Source organism: Bombina bombina, chromosome 5 (genome assembly GCF_027579735.1).
Source record: "Bombina bombina isolate aBomBom1 chromosome 5, aBomBom1.pri, whole genome shotgun sequence".
In the NCBI taxonomy this organism is placed as follows: Eukaryota; Metazoa; Chordata; class Amphibia; order Anura; family Bombinatoridae; genus Bombina; species Bombina bombina.
Window position 1 is genome coordinate 473322759 of NC_069503.1, and position 18338 is coordinate 473341096.

The 18338-nt window shown below is 39.9% G+C and overlaps 1 protein-coding gene across 1 annotated transcript in view; it reads right to left on the reverse strand.

The window, feature by feature from the left end:
- Positions 1–18338, reverse strand: part of LOC128661512 (polycystic kidney disease protein 1-like 1) — a 199675-nt gene that overhangs the window by 19027 nt on the left and 162310 nt on the right.

Consider the following 18338-nt stretch of genomic DNA (forward strand, 5'->3'; position numbering starts at 1 on the left):
AGTGTGGATAGTTACAAATTCTTATCCTGAATTGATATCATGTATAGTAACTCCAACCTAAAGAGGATTTGTGGTAAATCTTAATGGTAAAGGTACTTTGTAATCTGCTTTGGGCTAACATCCCTGAAAAATAGGGCCAAACCTATTAGGGGCCACTGTTCAGTCAAAAGTGTGTGCTCATATATTGTATACCTCACTGTTTGTTTGTTTTTCAATGGATACTAAAATAAATTGTGCCTACTACAATGATAGCTCTATAGAAATATTGCCATATTCACTACAGAACCCTTTGGTTTTACAGACACTTGGTGTAAAAGGGCCTAAATAAGCGGTCTTATAGTAATATAGTCTGAAGCGTTGCTCATTTTGGTAAACATGGTGCTGCCCATGCCATTAATTCAAAGTCCCCAGAAATCAAAAGAGAATTACTAACCTGTTGCATGATAGATCTCTGCCCCCCACCCTACATATAAATCTCTGGCACTTAGTGATTGTGTAATAAACAGTTAAAGAGGAAAAGGGGTTTGCAGGCCCCACTCAATGAAAATAAAATGTTAGTTTAAATGTCTATGTTATCTTTCTTTCTTGGAACAGATGTGTCCCATGCAATTATCCCCTGGGAGATATGTGCTGGCGGTGTTAATGTGCCTGTGGGAGTATATTTGATAGTAATCACCTTGGAATATATTCCCTATCGCAACAGTTGCAGACTAGGTGACAGACCTTCTATGTCTGATACATCACTATGTATATACTTTAGTCCCAAATAAGTTTAACGGTACTGAAAGATATGTGCAAATGTGTATGAACCAGTGGTCACCCTGGGAAAAATTCCCTCTCGCATATCTCAGATGCAGACTAGGTGACAGACCTTCTATGTCCGGTATAGTTCTATATACTCCTATAGTCCCAAAATACTTCCTCTTCCAAAGCACAATGCTTAAAAAGGTAACAGTACCTTTAGTATAGTTGTCCAGGTCAGACCCGTGTATCTCCGTCTTCCATTAGCACACCGTCACTGCACGATTCTTCCGGGTAGGGGGTGTGTCTCCCAAAAATCAAACATCCAATCCAATGGTACGTTAGAACAAACACAAGAGGAGCATGTATGGCCGGTCACAGTAGAAGCAAAGTTAGAAAGTAACACGCTCTAGCAAATTCCACAACGGATTATGATTACGGGACACACCTGAAACGCGTAAGCCATTGTGCTGCGCTTCTCATGTTTGTTATAGTGGTGGCTTGTACACCTTTTAAGGATTACAAATAAAGTGGATATTTTATTATATGGAATTTGCTAGAGCGTGTTACTTTCTAACTTTGCTTCTAGTTAGTGATTGTGACCAAAAGTTTCCCTCAAAATACACTGCCCTAAGAATATTATTTTAACTCTTATATACTTCAAACCACAGTTTCCCACTCATTTTTTTAAATTATTATGGGTGAATATGAAGCATCTCTTAATTCCATTTCATTCTAATTCTATATGTATTTCTTTACCCACTCTAAGAGATACAATGAATAAAAACATAATTTATGTAAGAACTTACCTGATAAATAAATTTCTTTCATATTGGCAAGAGTCCATGAGCTAGTGACATATGGGATATACAAACCTACCAGGAGGGGCAAAGTTTCCCAAACCTCAAAATGCCTATAAATACACCCCTTACCTCACCCACAATTCAGTTTAACGAATAGCCAAGTAGTGGGGTGACAGAAAAAGGAGTAGAAAGCATAAAAAAAGGAACTGGAAATATAATTGTGCTTTATATAAAAAAAAAACATAACCACCGTAAAAAGGTTGGGTCTCATGGACTCTTGACAATATGAAAGAAATTAATTTATCAGGTAAGTTATTACATAAATTATGTTTTCTTTCATGTAATTGGCAAGAGTCCATGAGCTAGTGATGTATGGGATAGAAATACCCAAGATGTTGAACTCCACAGAAGGGTCACTAGAGAGGGAGGGATAAAATAAAAACAGCCATTGTCCGCTGAAAAAATTAAATCCAGATCCAAAAACATACATTTTTCTCATAATTGAAAAGAAAAAACTTAAAACATAAGCAGAGGAATCAAACTGAAACAGCTGCCTGAATAACTACCAAAAACTGCTTCCGAAGAGGCAAATACATCAAAATGGTAGAATTTAGTAAATGTATGCAAAGAATACCAAGTTGATTCTTTACAAATCTGATCAACTGAAGCTTCATTCTTAAAAGCCCACGTAGTGGAAACTGATCTAGTAGAATGAGCTGTGATTCTCTTAGGCGGGGCCTGACCCGACTCCAAATAAGCCTGATGAATCAAAAGCTTTAACCAGGATGCCAAGGAAACGGCAGAAGCTTTCTGACCTTTCCTAGAACCAGAAAAGACAACAAATAGACTAGAAGTCTTCCTGAAATCTTTAGTAGCTTCAACATATTATTTCAAAGCTCTTACAACATCCAGAGAATGTAAGGATCTCTCCAAAGAATTCTTAGGATTAGGACACAGAGGGAACAACAATTTCCCTATTAACGTTTTTAGAATTCACAACTTTAGGCAAAAATTTAAATGAAGTCTGCAAAACTGCATTATCCTGATGGAAAATCAGAAAAGGAGACTCACAAGAACGAGCAGATAATTTGGAAACTCTTCTAGCGAAGAGATAGCCAAAAGGAACAACACTTTCCAAGAAATTAGTTTAATATCCAAAGAATGCATAGGCTCAAAAGGAGGAGCATGTAAAGCCTTCAAATCCAAATTAAGACTCCAAGGAGGAGAGATTGATTTAATGACAGGTTTGATACGGACCAAAGCCTGTACAAAACAGTGAATAATAGTAAGCTTAGCAATCCTTCTGTGAAATAAAACAGAAAGAGCAGAGATTTGTCCCTTCAAGGAACTTGCAGACAAACCTTTATCCAAACCATCCTGAAGGAACTGTAAAATTCTAGGAATTCTAAAAGAATGCCAGAATTTATGAGAAGAACACCATGAAATATAAGTCTTCCAAAGTCGATAATAAATCTTCCTAGAAACAGATTTACGAGTCTGTAACATAGTATTAATCACTGAGTCAGAGAAACCTCTATGACTAAGCGTTCAATTACCATACCTCCAAATTTAACGATTTGAGATCCTGATGGAAAAACGGTCCTTGAGACAGAAGGACTGATCTTAAAGGAAGTAGCCAAGGTTGGCAACTGGAAATCCAGACAATATCCGCATACCAGAACCTGTGAGGCCATGCTGGTGCTAACAGAAACACAAACGATTGTTCCATGATGATCTTGGAATCCACTCTTGGAAGAACTAGAGGCGGAAAGATATAAGCAGGTTGGTAAAACCAAGGAACTGCTAATGCATCAACCGACTCCGCCTGAGATTCACTGGACCTGGACAAGTACCTGGGAAGTTTCTTGTTTAGATGGGAAGCCATCAGATCTATCTCTGGAAGACCCCACATCTGAACAATCTGAAAAAACACATCTGGATGGAGAGACCACTCCCCCGGATGTAAAGTCTGACGGCTGAGATAATCCGCTTCCCAATTGTCTACACCTAGGATATGTACCGCAGAAATTAGACAAGAGCTGGATTCCGCCCAAGAAAGTATCCAATATACTTCTTTCATAGCTAAGGGACTGTGAGTCCCACCCTGATGATTGACATATGCCACAGTTGTGATATTGTCTGTGTGAAAACAAATGAATGGTTCTCTCTTCAACAGAGGCCAAACCTGAAGAGACCTGAAAATAGCACGGAGTTCTAAAATATTGATTGGTAACCTCGCCTCTTGAGGTTTCCAAACCCCTTGTGCTGTCAGAGATCCCCAGACAGCTCCCCCAACCTGAAAGACTTGCATCTGTTATGATTACAGTCCAGGTTGGACGAACAAAAACATAATTTATGTAAGAACTTGCCAATATGAAAGAAATGATTTTATCAGGTAAGAGTCCATCAGCTAGTGACGTATGCGATATACAATACTACTAGGAGGGGCAAAGTTTCCCAAACCTCAAAGTGCCTATAAATACACCCCTCACCACACCAACAATTCAGTTTAACAAATAGCCAAGTATTGGGGTGATAAAGAAAGGAGTAAAAAGCATCAACAAAGGAATTTGGAAATAATTGTGCTTTTTACATATGAAAGAAATGAATTTATCGGGTAAGTTCTTACATAAATTATGTTTTCTTTCATGTAATTGGCAAGAGTCCATGAGCTAGTGACATATGGGATAGCAATACCCAAGATGTGGAACTCCACACAAGAGTCACTAGAGAGGGAGGGATAAAATAAAAACAGCCATTTTCCGTTGAAAAAATTAATCCACAACCCAAAATATAAGTTTATTCTCATACATGAAAAAAAAAACTTAAAACATAAGCAGAAGAATCAAACTGAAACAGCTGCCTGAAGAACTTTTCAAACAAAAACTGCTTCCGAAGAAGCAAATACATCAAAACGGTAGAATTTAGTAAATGTATGCAAAGAATACCAAATTGCTTCTTTGCAAATCTGATCAACTGAAGCTTCATTCTTAAAAGCCCACGAAGTGGAGACTGATCTAGTAGAATGAGCTGTAATTCTCTGAGGCGGGGCTTGACCCGACTCCAAATAAGCTTGATGAATCAAAAGCTTTAACCACGATACCAAGGAAACGGCAGAAGCCTTCTGACCTTTACTAGAACCAGAAAAGATAAATAGACTAGAAGTCTTCCTGAAATCTTTAGTAGCTTCAACATAATATTTCAAAGCTCTTACCACATCCAAAGAATGTAAGGATATCTCCAAAGAATTCTTAGGATTAGGACACAAGGAAGGGACAACAATTTCTCTATTAATGTTGTTAGAATTCACAACCTTAGGAAAGAATTTAAATGAAGTCTGCAAAACCGCCTTATCCTGATGAAAAATCAGAAAAGAAGATTTACAAGAAAGAGTAGATAATTCAGAAACTCTTCTAGCAGAAGAGATGGCCAAAAGGAACAACACTTTCCAAGAAAGTAGTTTAATGTGCAAAGAATGCATAGGCTCAAATGGAGGAGCCTGTAAAGCCTTCAAAACCAAATTAAGACTCCAAGGAGGAGAGATTGATTTAATGACAGGCTTGATATGAACCAAAGCCTGTACAAAACAGTGAATATCAGGAAGCTTAGCAATCTTTCTATGAAATAAAACAGAAAGAGCAGAGATTTGTCCTTTCAAGGAACTTGCAGAAAAACCCTTATCCAATCCACCCTGAAGAAACTGTAAAATTCTTGGAATTCTGAAAGAATGCCAAGAGAATTTATGAGAACACCATGAAATATAAGTCTTCCAAACTCGATAAATCTTTCTAGAAACAGATTTATGAGCCTGTAACATAGTATTAATCAACGAGTCAGAGAAACCTCTATGACTAAGCACTAGGCATTCAATTTCCATATCTTCAAATTTAATGATTTGAGATCCTGGTGGAAAAACGGACCTTGAGACAGAAGGTCCGGCTTTAATGGAAGAGGCCAAGGTTGGCAACTGGACATCCGAACAAGATTGCATACCAAAACCTGTAAGGCCATGCTAGAGCCACCAGCAACACAAACGATCGCTCAATGATGATTTTGGAGATCACTCTTGGAAGAAATAGAGACGGGAAAATATAAGCAGGTTGATAACACCAAGGAAGTGTCAACGCATCCACTGCTTCCGCCTGAGGATCCCTGGACCTGGACAAGTACCTGGGAAGTTTCTTGTTTAGATGAGAAGCCATGAGATCTATTTCTGGAAGACCTCACATCTGAACAACCTGAGAAAACATATCTGAATGGAGGGACCACTCCCCTGGATGAAAAGTCTGACGACTGAGATAATCCGCTTCCCAATTGTCTATACCTGGGATATGAACCGCATAAATTAGACAGGAGCTGGATTCCTCACAAGCAAGTATCCGGGATACTTCTTTCATAGCTTGGGAACTTTGAGTCCCCCCATGATTATTTACATATGCCACAGTTGTGATATTTTCTGTCTGAAAACAAATGAACGGTTCTCTCTTCAACAGAGGCCAAATCTGAAGAGCCCTGAAAATCGCAAGGAGTTCCAAAATATTGATTGGTAACCTCGCCTCTTGAGGATTCCAAACCCCTTGTGCTGTCAGAGATCCCCAGACAGCTCCCCAACCTGAAAGACTTGCATCTGTTGTGATTACAGTCCAGGTTGGACAAACAAAAGAGGCCCCTAGAACAATACGATGGTGATTTAACCACCAAGTCAGAGATAGTCTAACATTGAGATTTTAGGATATTAATTGTGATATCCTTTAATAATTCCTGCACCATTGGTTCAGCATACAAAGCTGGAGAGGTCTCATATGAAAACAAGCAAAGGGGATCGCATCCGATGCTGCAGTCATGACACCTAAAATGTCCATGCACATAGCTACTGAAGGGAATGACTGAGACTGAAGGTTCCAACAAGCTGAAACCAATTTTAAACATCTCTTGTCTGTTAGAGACAGAGTCATGGACACTGAATCTATCTGGAAACCTAAAAAGGAGACCCTTGTCTGAGTAATCAAAGAACATTTTGGTAAATTGATCCTCCAACCATGTTTTTGAAGAAACAACACTAGTTGATTTGTGTGAGATTCTGCAGAATGTTAAGACTGAGCTAGTACCAATATATCGTCCAAATAAGGAAACACTGCAATAACCCGCTCTCTGATTACAGAGAGTAGGGCACCAAGAACCTTCGAAAAGATTCTTGGAGCTGTCGCTAGGCCAAAAGGAAGAGCGACAAATTGGTAATGCTCGTCTAGAAAAGAGAATCTCAGAAACTGATAATGATCTGGAATATGAAGATATGCATCCTGTAAGTCTATTGTGGACATATAATGCCCGTGCTGAACCAAAGCAGAATAGTCCTTATAGTTACCATTTTTAAAGTTGGTACAATTACATAACGATTCAAAATTTTCAGATCCAGAACTGGTCTGAATGAATTTTCTTTCTTTGGGACAATGAATAGATTTGAATAAAACCCCAGACCCTGTTCCTGAAACAGAACCGGCATGATTACCCCATAAAACTCCAGGTCTGAAACACACTTCAGGAAAGCCTGAGCCTTTACTGGATTTGCTGGGATGTGTGAGAGAAAATATCTTCTCACAGGAGGTCTTACTCTGAATCCTATTCAGTACCCCTGAGACACAATACTCAGAATCCATTGATTTTGGACAGAATTTATCCAAATATCCTTGAAAAATCTTAATCTTGCCCCTACCAGCTGAGCTGGAATGAGGGCCGCACCTTCATGCAGACTTTGGAGCTGGCTTAGGTTTCTTAAATGGCTTGGATTTATTCTAATTTGAAGAAGGTTTCCAACTGGAAACAGATTCCTTGGGGGACGGATTAGGTTTCTGTTCCTTAATTTGTCGAAAGGAACGACAACGGATAGAAGCTTTAGATTTACCCTTAGGTCTTTTATCCTGAGGGAAAAAAACTCCCTTCCCCCCCAGTGACAGTTGAAATAATCGAATCCAACTGAGAACCAAATAACTTATTACCTTGGAAAGAAAGAAATAGCAATCTAGACTTAGAAGTCATGTCAGCATTCCAAGATTTAAGCCACAAAGCTCTTCTAGCTAAAAATAGCTAAAGGCATAGATTTAACATTTATTTTGATTATATCAAAAATGGCATCACAAATTAAATGATTAGCATGTTGAAGCAAGCAAACAATGCTAGACAAATCATAATCCAATTCTAATTGTGCTAAATTTTCCAACCAAAAAGTTGATGCAGCTGCAACATCAGCCAAAGACATTGCAAGTCTGAGAAGATGACCAGAATATAAATAGGCTTTCCTTAGATAAGATTCAAGTTTACTATCTAAAGGATCTTTAACAGAAGTACTATCTCCCATAGGAATAGTAGTATGTTTAGCAAGAGTAGAGATAGCCCCATCAACTATGGGGATCTTTTCCCAAAATTCCAATGTACCTGCTGGCAAAGGATACAATTTTTTAAACCTTGAAGAAGGAATAAAAGAAGTACCAGGCCTATTCCATTCCTTAGAAATCATATCAGAAATAGCATCAGGGACTGGAAAAACCTCTGGAGTAACCACGGGAGGTTTATAAACAGAATTTAAACGTTTACTAGTCTTAATAACAAGAGGACTAGTTTCCTCAGTAGCCAATGTAATCAACACTTCTTTTAAGAAATAATGAATGTACTCCATTTTAAATAAATAAGTAGATTTGTCAGTGTCAATATCTGAGGAAGGATCTTCTAAAACAGATAGATCCTCATCAGAGGAGAATAATTCAGTATGTTGTCGGTCATTTGAAATGTTAACTTTATGAGAAGTTTTAAAAGACCTTTTACGTTTATTAGAAGGCAGGATGGCAGGCAAAGCCTTCTGAATAGAATCAGCAATAAAAACTTTTAAATTCACAGATATATCTTGTACATTAGATGTTGAAGGAACAACAACAGGCAATGCACTATTACTGATGGACACATTTTCTGTAAAAGCTTATCATGACAACTATTACAAACCACAGCTGGAGAAATAATCTCCACAAGTTTACAACAAATGCACTTAGCTTTGATAGAACTGTTATCATGCAGCAGGGTTCCAACAGTGATTTCTGAGACAGGATCAGATTGAGACATCTTGCAAATGTAAGAGAAAAAACAACATATAAAGCAAAATTATCAGTTTCCTTATATGGCAGTTTCAGGAATGGGAAAAAAAAATGCAAACAGCATAGCCCTCAGAGAAAAAAAAGGCAAGAGGCATATAGGAATGGGGTTTTAAATAATGAAAATATTTGGCGCTAAGTATGACGCACAACACAGAAATATTTTTAGCGCTGACAACATCCAGAAATGACACACTCGCGTCAAAGATGCAACCTTGTGAAAGGACTCGACGTCGACAATGACGCCGGAAATGACGAATTTGCGTCATGGAACGTAACTTCGCGCCAAAAATGACGCAAAATACTTTGGCATTTTGCGCCCTCGAGAGCTTAATTTTGCCCACGAATTAAAAAGGACAGTCAATTTGAAAAAAAGACTATACCCCAGGTAAGAAATGTATTTTCCTAAAAAATGCATTTCCCAGATATGAAACTGACATTCTGCAAAAGGAAATATACTTAAACTTGAGTCATGGCAAATATAAGTACAATACATATATTAAGAACTTTATATAAATACATAAAAGTGCCAAACCATAGCCGAGAGTGTCTTAAGTAATGAAAAACATACTTCCCAAAAGACACCTATCCACATATAGCAGATAGCCAAACCAGTACTGAAACGGTTATCAGTAGAGATAATGGAATATGAGAGTATATCGTCAATCTGAAAAGGGAGGTAGGAGATGAATCTCTACGACCGATAACAGAGAACCTATAAAATAGATCTCCCGTGAGGAAAACCATTGCATTCAATAGGTGATACTCCTTCACATCCCTCTGACATTCACTGTACTCTGAGAGGAATTGGGCTTCAAAATGCTGAGAAGCACATATCAACGTAGACATCTTTAGCACAAACTTACTTCACCACCTCCATAGGAGGCAAAGTGTGTAAAACTGAATTGTGGGTGTGGTGAGGGGTGTATTTATAGGCACTTTGAGGTTTGGGAAACTTTGCCACTCCTAGTAGGATTGTATATCCCATATGTCACTAGCTCATGGACTCTTGCCAATTACATGAAAGAAAGAGGCCCCTTGAACTATACGATGGTGGTCTAGCCACCAAGTCAGAGAGACTTGAACATTGGGATTTAAGGATATTAACTGTGATATCTTTATATAATCCCTGCACCATTGTTTCAGCATCCAAAGCTGGAGAGGTCTCATATGAAAATGAGCAAAAGGGGATCGCGTCCGATGCTGCAGTTATGAGACCTAAAACTTCCATGCACATAACAACTGAAGGGAATGATTGAGACTGAAGATTCCGACAAATGGAAATTAATTTTATTCGTCTCTTGTCTGTTAGAGAGAGTCATGGACACTGAATCTATCTTATCTGGAAACCTAAAAAGGTGACCCTTGTCTGAGGAGTCAAGGAACTTTTTGGTAAATTGATCCTCCAACCATGTCTTTGAAGAAACAATTCATGTGAGATTCGGCAGAATGTAAAGACTGATCTAGTACCAAGATATCGTCCAAATAAGGAAACACTGCAAAACCCTGTTCTCTGTCGCTAGGCCAAATGGAAGAGCAACAAATTGGTAATGCTTGTCTAGAAAAGAGAATCTCAGAAACCGATAGTGATCTGGATGAATCGGAATATGAAGATATGCATCCTGTAAGTCTAATCGTGGACATATAATGACCTTGCTGAACAAAAGGCAGAATAGTCCTTATAGTCACCATTTTGAAAGTTGGCACTCTTACAAAAGATTCAAAATTTTCAGATCCAGACCTGGCCTGAATGAATTTTCTTTCTTTGGGAAAATGAATAGATTTGAATAAAACCCCAGACCCTGTTCCTGAAACGGAACTGGTATGATTACCGCTGAAAGCTCTAGATCTGAAACACACTTCAGAAAAGCCTGAGCCTTCACTGGATTTGCTGGAACTTGTGAGAAAAAATCTTCTCACAGGAGGTCTTACTCTGAATCCTATTCGATACCCTTGAGAGACAATACTCTGAATCCAATGATTTTGGACATAATCTGCCCAAATTTTTTTGAAAAAAATGTAATCTGCCCCCCACCAGCTGAGCTGGAATGAGGGCCGCACCATCATGCAGACTTGGGGGCTGGCTTTGGTTTCTTAAAAAGCTTGGATTTATTCCAACTTGAAGAAGGTTTCCAATTGGAACCAGATTCTTTGGGGGAAGGATTGGCTTTCTGTTCCTTATTCTGTCGAAAACGATTAGAAGCTTTAGATTTACCCTTAGATCTTTTATCCTGAGGTAAAAAAACAAAATTGATGCTTACCTGATAAATTCCTTTCTCCTGTAGTGTGGTCAGTCCACGGGTCATCATTACTTCTGGGATATTAACTCCTCCCCAACAGGAAGTGCAAGAGGATTCACCCAGCAGAGCTGCTATATAGCTCCTCCCCTCTACGTCACCTCCAGTCATTCGACCAAGGACCAACGAGAAAGGAGAAGCCAAAGGGTGTAGTGGTGACTGGAGTATAATTCAAAACATTTTTACCTGCCATAAAAAACAGGGCGGGCCGTGGACTGACCACACTACAGGAGAAAGGAATTTATCAGGTAAGCATAAATTTTTTTTTCTCCTGTTAAGTGTGGTCAGTCCACGGGTCATCATTACTTCTGGGATACCAATACCAAAGCTAAAGTACACGGATGACGGGAGGGACAGGCAGGCTCTTTATACGGAAGGAACCACTGCCTGAAGAACCTTTCTCCCAAAAACAGCCTCCGAAGAAGCAAAAGTGTCAAATTTGTAAAATTTGGAAAAAGTATGAAGAGAAGACCAAGTTGCAGCCTTGCAAATCTGTTCAACAGAAGCCTCATTCTTAAAGGTCCAAGTGGAAGCCACAGCTCTAGTAGAATGTGCTGTAATTCTTTCAGGAGGCTGCTGTCCAGCAGTCTCATAGGCTAACCGTATTATGCTACGAAGCCAAAAGGAGAGAGAGGTAGCCGAAGCTTTTTGACCTCTCCTCTGACCAGAATAAACGACAAACAGGGAAGACGTTTGTCGAAAATCCTTAGTTGCCTGTAGATAAAATTTCAGGGCACGGACTACATCTAGATTGTGTAGCAGACGTTCCTTCTTCGAAGAAGGATTAGGACACAAAGATGGAACCACAATCTCTTGATTGATATTCCTGTTAGTGACCACCTTAGGTAGGAACCCAGGTTTAGTACGCAGAACTACCTTGTCTGAATGAAAAATCAGATAAGGAGAATCACAATGTAAGGCAGATAACTCAGAGACTCTTCGAGCCGAGGAAATCGCCATTAAAAACAGAACTTTCCAAGATAACAGCTTGATATCAATGGAATGAAGGGGTTCAAACGGAACACCCGGTAAAACATTAAGAACTAAGTTCAAACTCCATGGTGGAGCAACAGTTTTAAACACAGGCTTGATCCTAGCTAAAGCCTGACAAAAAGCTTGAACGTCCGGAACTTCTGACAGACGTTTGTGTAAAAGAATGGACAGAGCTGAAATCTGTCCCTTTAAGGAACTAGCGGATAAACCCTTTTCTAAACCTTCTTGTAGAAAGGACAATATCCTCGGAATCCTAACCTTACTCCATGAGTAACTCTTGGATTCGCACCAATATAAGTATTTGCGCCATATCTTATGGTAAATCTTTCTGGTAACAGGCTTCCTAGCCTGTATTAAGGTATCAATAACTGACTCAGAAAAACCACGTTTTGATAAAATCAAGCGTTCAATTTCCAAGCAGTCAGCTTCAGAGAAATTAGATTTTGATGTTTGAAGGGACCCTGGATCAGAAGGTCCTGTTTCAGAGGTAGAGACCAAGGTGGACATGATGACATGTCCACTAGATCTGCATACCAAGTCCTGCGTGGCCATGCAGGCGCTATTAGAATCACTGATGCTCTCTCCTGTTTGATTCTGGCAATCAATCGAGGAAGCATCGGGAAGGGTGGAAACACATAAGCCATCCCGAAGGTCCAAGGTGCTGTCAAAGCATCTATTAGAACCGCTCCCGGATCCCTGGATCTGGACCCGTAACGAGGAAGCTTGGCGTTCTGTCGAGACGCCATGAGATCTATCTCTGGTTTGCCCCAACGTCGAAGTATTTGGGCAAAGACCTCCGGATGAAGTTCCCACTCCCCCGGATGAAAAGTCTGACGACTTAAGAAATCCGCCTCCCAGTTCTCCACTCCCGGGATGTGGATTGCTGACAGGTGGCAAGAGTGAGACTCTGCCCAGCGAATTATCTTTGAGACTTCCATCATTGCTAGGGAGCTTCTTGTCCCTCCCTGATGGTTGATGTAAGCTACAGTCGTGATGTTGTCCGACTGAAACCTGATGAAACCCCGAGTTGTTAACTGGGGCCAAGCCAGAAGGGCATTGAGAACTGCTCTCAATTCCAGAATGTTTATTGGTAGGAGACTCTCCTCCTGATTCCATTGTGCCTGAGCCTTCAGAGAATTCCAGACAGCGCCCCAACCTAGTAGGCTGGCGTCTGTTGTTACAATTGTCCAGTCCGGCCTGCTGAATGGCATCCCCCTGGACAGATGTGGCCGAGAAAGCCACCATAGAAGAGAATTTCTGGTCTCTTGATCCAGATTCAGAGTAGGGGACAAGTCTGAGTAATCCCCATTCCACTGACTTAGCATGCACAATTGCAGCGGTCTGAGATGTAGGCGTGCAAAGGGTACTATGTCCATTGCCGCTACCATTAAGCCGATCACCTCCATGCATTGAGCTACTGACGGGTGTTGAATGGAATGAAGGACACGGCATGCATTTTGAAGCTTTGTTAACCTGTCTTCTGTCAGGTAAATCTTCATTTCTACAGAATCTATAAGAGTCCCCAAGAAGGGAACTCTTGTGAGTGGAAAGAGAGAACTCTTCTTTTCGTTCACCTTCCATCCATGCGACCTTAGAAATGCCAGTACTAACTCTGTATGAGACTTGGCAGTTTGAAAGCTTGAAGCTTGTATCAGAATGTCGTCTAGGTACGGAGCTACCGAAATTCCTCGCGGTCTTAGTACCGCCAGAAGAGCACCCAGAACCTTTGTGAAGATTCTTGGAGCCGTAGCCAATCCGAATGGAAGAGCTACAAACTGGTAATGCCTGTCTAGAAAGGCAAACCTTAGATACCGGTAATGATCTTTGTGAATCGGTATGTGAAGGTAAGCATCCTTTAAATCCACTGTGGTCATGTACTGACCCTTTTGGATCATGGGTAAAATTGTCTGAATAGTTTCCATTTTGAACGATGGAACTCTTAGGAATTTGTTTAGGATCTTTAAATCCAAGATTGGCCTGAAAGTTCCCTCTTTTTTTGGAACCACAAACAGATTTGAGTAAAACCCTTGTCCTTGTTCCGACCGCGGAACCGGATGGATCACTCCCATTAATAAAAGATCTTGTACGCAGCGTAGAAACGCCTCTTTCTTTATTTGGTTTGTTGACAACCTTGACAGATGAAATCTCCCTCTTGGGGGAGAGGATTTGAAGTCCAGAAGGTATCCCTGAGATATGATCTCTAACGCCCAGGGATCCTGGACATCTCTTGCCCAAGCCTGGGTGAAGAGAGAAAGTCTGCCCCCCACTAGATCCGTTCCCGGATCGGGGGCCCTCAATTCATGCTGTCTTAGGGGCAGCAGCAGGTTTCCTGGCCTGCTTGCCCTTGTTCCAGGACTGGTTAGGTCTCCAGCCTTGTCTGTAGCGAGCAACAGCTCCTTCCTGTTTTGGTGCAGAGGAAGTTGATGCTGCTCCTGCTTTGAAATTACGAAAGGAACGAAAATTAGACTGTCTAGCCTTAGGTTTGGCTCTGTCTTGAGGCAGGGCATGGCCTTTACCTCCTGTAATGTCAGCGATAATTTCTTTCAACCCGGGCCCGAATAAGGTCTGCCCTTTGAAAGGAATATTAAGCAATTTAGATTTAGAAGTAACGTCAGCTGACCAGGATTTTAGCCACAGTGCTCTGCGCGCCTGAATGGCGAATCCGGAATTCTTAGCCGTAAGTTTAGTTAAATGTACTACGGCATCCGAAATAAATGAGTTAGCTAACTTAAGGGCTTTAAGCTTGTGTGTAATCTCATCTAATGGAGCTGATTCAAGTGTCTCTTCCAGAGACTCAAACCAAAATGCTGCTGCAGCCGTGACAGGCGCAATGCATGCAAGAGGCTGCAATATAAAACCTTGTTGAACAAACATTTTCTTAAGGTAACCCTCTAACTTTTTATCCATTGGATCTGAAAAGGCACAGCTATCCTCCACCGGGATAGTGGTACGCTTAGCTAAAGTAGAAACTGCTCCCTCCACCTTAGGGACCGTTTGCCATAAGTCCCGTGTGGTGGCGTCTATTGGAAACATCTTTCTAAATATCGGAGGGGGTGAGAACAGCACACCGGGTCTATCCCACTCCTTAGTAACAATTTCAGTAAGTCTCTTAGGTATAGGAAAAACGTCAGTACTCGACGGTACCGCAAAATATTTATCCAACCTACACATTTTCTCTGGTATTGCAACTGTGTTACAATCATTCAGAGCCGCTAACACCTCCCCTAGTAATACACGGAGGTTTTCCAGCTTAAATTTAAAATTTGAAATATCTGAATCCAGTTTGTTTGGATCAGAACCGTCACCCGCAGAATGAAGCTCTCCGTCCTCATGTTCTGCAAATTGTGACGCAGTGTCTGACATGGCCCTAATATTATCAGCGCACTCTGTTCTCACCCCAGAGTGATCACGCTTACCTCTTAGTTCTGGTAATTTAGCCAAAACTTCAGTCATAACAGTAGCCATATCCTGTAATGTGATTTGTAATGGCCGCCCAGATGTACTCGGCGCTACAATATCACGCACCTCCCGAGAGGGAGATGCAGGTACTGACACGTGAGGCGAGTTAGTCGGCATAACTCTCCCCTCGTTGTTTGGTGAAATATGTTCAATTTGTACAGATTGACTTTTATTTAAAGTAGCATCAATGCAGTTAGTACATAAATTTCTATTGGGCTCCACTTTGGCTTTAGCACATATAGCACAGATATCTTCCTCTGAATCAGACATGTTTAACACACTAGCAAATAAACTAGCAACTTGGAAATACTTTTGAAGTAATTTACTATAATATGAAAACGTACTGTGCCTATAAGAAGCAGAGAAAAAGTTATGACAGTTGAAAATTAATAAACTGAAAAGTTATAGCATCAAATCTTTGTAAAAAAATACAATTTTAGCAAAGGATTGCTCCCATTAGCAAAGGATAACTAACCCTGATAGCAGAAAAAAAAATACAGAAATAAACGTTTTTTATCACAGTCAACTACAATCTCACAGCTCTGCTGTGAGTGATTACCTCCCTCAAAACAAGTTTTGAAGACCCCTGAGTTCTGTAGAGATGAACCGGATCATGCAGGGAAGACAATAAACTTCTGACTGAATTTTTTGATGCGTAGCAAAAGCACCAAAAAAGGCCCCTCCCCCTCACACATAGACAGTGAGAGAGATCAGTAAACTGTCATAAATTAAATAAAATGACTGCCAAGTGGAAAAAAATAGTGCCCAAAACATTTTTTCACCCAGTACCTCAGAAAATTAAACGATTTTACATGCCAGCAAAAAACGTTTAACATTAATAAATTAAGTGTTATTAAAAAGCCTGTTGCTAGTCCCTGCAAATTAGGCTAAAGTTTTATGCATACAGTATAATTCCAGTGAAGTGCCATTCCCCAGAATACTGAAGTGTAAAATATACATACATGACAGCCTGATACCAGTTGCTGCTACTGCATTTAAGGCTGAGTTTACATTATATCGGTATGGCAGAATTTTCTCATCAATTCCATTGTCAGAAAATAATAAGCTGCTACATACCTCTTTGCAGATTAATCTGCCCGCTGTCCCCTGATCTGAAGTTTACCTCTCCTCAGATGGCCGAGAAACAGCAATATGATCTTAACTACGCCGGCTAAAATCATAGAAAAAACTCAGGTAGATTCTTCTTCAAATTCTACCAGAGAAGGAATAACACACTCCGGTGCTATTATAAAATAACAAACTTTTGATTGAAGGTATGAAACTAAGTATAATCACCACAGTCCTCTCACAAATCCTATCTATTCGTTGGGTGCAAGAGAATGACTGGAGGTGACGTAGAGGGGAGGAGCTATATAGCAGCTCTGCTGGGTGAATCCTCTTGCACTTCCTGTTGGGGAGGAGTTAATATCCCAGAAGTAATGATGACCCGTGGACTGACCACACTTAACAGGAGAAAAACTCCCTTCCCCCCAGTGACAGTTGAAATAATTGAATCCAACTGAGAACCAAATAAATTGTTACCTTGGAAAGAAGGTTTTTTTGTTAAGTCAGACATGGATCCATGCGTCTGATTGCCATTTGTAAATTTTTATAATTTTTTTTATATGTATTAAAATGTACCTTTTACTAGCCTTTTAAGCTTTTTAGCGCTTACTCTCTCCCCATTTTAACTTTTGTATTGTTAGCCTACTAGGAGGCTATATAGTTAGTAAGCTTAAGGCCCTGGGTGTAGCGCTCGGTCCACTTCTCCTGTTCTTGGAAAGAAAGAGATTGTAATTTAGACTTAGATACCATGTCAGCATTCCAATATTTGAGCCACACAGCTCTTTTAGCTAAAATAGCTAAAAACATATATTTAACATCAATTTTGATAATACCAAAAATAGCATCACAGATAAAATGATTAGCATGTTGAAACAAATGAACAATGCTAGACAAATCAGGATCTGTTTCCTGCTGCGCCAAGCTTTCCAACCAAAAAGTTGATGCAGCTGCAACATCAGACATAGAAATGACAGGCCTGAGAAGAAAGCCAGAATATAAATAAGCTTTCCTTAGATAAGATTCAAGTTTCCTATCTAAAGTGTCCTTAAAATAAGTACTTTCTTCCATAGGAATAGTAGTACATTTGGCAAGAGTAGAAATAGCCGCATCAACTTTGGGGATTTTTTCCCAAAAGTCCAATCTAACTGCTGGCAAAGGATACAACTTTTTAAACCTATAGGAAGGAATAAAAGAAGTACCAGGCCCATTTCATTCCTTTGAAATCATATCAGAAATAGCATCAGAAACTGGAAAAACATCTGGAGTAACCACAGGAGGTTTATAAACAGAATTTAAATGTTTACTAGTTTTAGTATCAAGAGGACTAGTTTCCTCAATATCCAGAGTAATCAACACCTCTTAACAAGGAACGAATATACTTAATCCTAAAGAGAGAAGTTGATTTGTCAGTGTCAATATCTGAGGTAGGATCTTCTGAATCAGATAGATACTCATCAGAGGATAATTCAGTATATTGTCGGTCATTTGAAATTTCATCAACTTATGAGAAGTTTTAAAAGATCTTTTAAGTTTATTAGAAGGGGGAATAGCAGACAAAGCCTTCTGAATTGCATCAGCAATAAAATCTTTTATATTCACAGGGATATCATGTACATTAGATGTTGAAGGAACAACAGGCATTGTACTAGTACTGATGGATACATTCTCTGCATGTAAAAGCTTATCATGACAACTGTTACATAGTACAGCTGGAGATATAATCTCTGCTAACTTACAACAGATACACTTATCTTTGGTAGAACTGTTATCAGGCAGCAGGGATCCAACAGTGGTTTCTGAGACAGGATCAGATTGAGACATCTTGCAAATGTAAGAGAAAA